We start from the raw sequence: 2,245 nt of genomic DNA on the forward strand, positions 1-2,245 counted from the left end.
AAGTTTGGGTGCCGTGGCGGCCTCGGCGTTCTCCTCATCCCGCCCGCGAGGCCCCGCGCAGGTGACCGCATCCCGGGGCCTCTTTGGATTCCAGAGGGCGCCTTCACCCATCTGCTGGAGTAGCTACCTAACTGAGGCGGGGAATGCTAGCCTCCCCCAGCCCCAGCTAGGACAAGAGCCCGAGGAGCCGGAAACCCTGACTTCACTTCCACCCTAGCCCCTAGCCTAAGCAGCACTTCCTCCGCCGTCAGATTTGCGCGCCCAATTCTGCCACGGAAGACTCTGCCTGAAGGCAGTGCCTCAATCTAGGCAGTAAAGGGTTAACGGAGCTCCCAGGCTCCCTGTGAGAGCCAGGTGAGGCACCGCCCATCTTGGCCTTCAGGTGTGCGTGTAGGGAAGCGGAGGGACGCTGACCTCAGGGCTGCTCTTTTGCCCCCTGGTGGCTAGACCTGGCTTAGCAGTCTCTGGCAAAGGATGCGCTCAGGTGGGGATTGGTGGAAAGAAAACTTCCGAGACTGCTCGAGTACTCCTGCAGGAGCAGCACCTTCGGAGAGACAAAGGATCCTCTGGGGATGCTGGTGGAGCTTCCACAATCTCTGCCATGCCATCCTCACTTATCAGGCTGCCTCAGTCACTTCCAGATGTTTGCCCTAGGGACGCTACTTGTGGGTCCCAGGTGCCCAGACACCTGGAGGAGGATAGGAAAAATAGAAGACACCCTATCCTGCCAGAGTCTCAACCTAATGAAGGGGGGCAGTAGAGGGAAGCTGTCCCTCATCTTCTTTTCTATACCCCAGGCCTTCCCAGAACTCCCTGGAGTCTGCTTCCCTCCAGACCTCAGCAGCAAAAGCAGACCTCTAGCCAGGCTTCCACACTCCTATCAGCTACATAATCCCCCATCAGTGTCCCTCCCCTCAAGCTCAGTTGCCTTCAGATTTCTCTCCCATAAAGGAGGCCTCTTGATGGATTCGAGGTGCTCACAACCATTTCTTCCTATCGCAGGTAGGGCTAACACCCTTACCCCCTCTACCCAGAAACCCTCCCAGGTTAGTGAAGGCTGTGACCTTCAAGGGTTCCTTTCTCCTTTTTCCCCCCTACTTCCTTCCCTCCCCCATTTCCCATTTCCCATTATCTTCTATCTAAGACTTCCTTTCCCATAAGCAGTTCACCCAACCAAGGACAATCCTGTCCTACTTGGAGGCTATGATACCTGACTCCTCCAGGAATCCTTCTCTGACATCTACTTATTTGTTCAAAAAATATCTATTGAGGACTTCCCTGGTGGTCCAGGGGTTAAGAATCTGAAGGCCAAGGCAGGGCACATGGGTTTTATTGCTTGTTGATCCCTGGTCTGGGAAGATACTACATGCAGCGGAACAACTAAGCCTGTGCAGCACAACTACTGAACCAGTGCTCTAGAGCCCTTGCTCTGAAACAAGGGAAGCCAGCCCACCGCAACTAGAGTAGCCCCTGCTCACCAGCCAACATGCGCAGTGGCAAAGACGCAGGCCAGATAAAAATAAAAATGAATTTTAAAAATTAAAAAAAAAAAGAGAGATCGCCAAGGCTGCATTCCCCAACAATCCATTTCTATTAAGTTCTCCAAGTTCCAAAAGAAAGGAGACTAGCCGGAAAGCCAAGAGCATATGACCTTGGACTAGTCAGCCTCATCTCTGGACCTTAGTTTCTTCAAAAAACAAAGGAGTTGGATGCGCTTATCTCCAGGCTCTTTTTAATCAGGAAGATAGCAGTTAGATAGCAGGCTTAGTTTGTTCAGAGAAAAACAATCACGTGGCTCTGGCTAGTTTGGGAATAGAAGGCAGAGTTCATAAGCCTAGGAAAGGCTGGCGGAGGCAAGGCCTAGAGAAAGCCACTTGAGTCACCACCTACTCCTCACCTCCCAGGTTGCTTGGCAGTTGTGAGTCCTGGGAACATTTAATTCTTGTCATCAACTCAAAGCAAGAGCCTTTCTGAGGTTGTGCTAGGAGGGGTGAGCCCTGGGGGACAGCACCCCCTAAATATCAATATAGTGCAGCTGCATTAATTTGCTCTTCCCACACTCAGCCATGTCCAACTCTTTGTGATCCCATGGACCGCAGGTTCCTCTGTCCATGGGGATTCTCCAGGCAAGAATACCGGAGTGGATTGCCATTCCCTTGTCCAGGGGATCTTCTTGACCCAGGGATGGAACCAGCATCTCCTGTCTCCTGCACTGCAGGCAGACTCTTTACCATCTGAGCTACCA

Source organism: Oryx dammah, unplaced genomic scaffold, assembly GCF_014754425.2.
Source record: "Oryx dammah isolate SB20612 unplaced genomic scaffold, SCBI_Odam_1.1 HiC_scaffold_17, whole genome shotgun sequence".
In the NCBI taxonomy this organism is placed as follows: Eukaryota; Metazoa; Chordata; class Mammalia; order Artiodactyla; family Bovidae; genus Oryx; species Oryx dammah.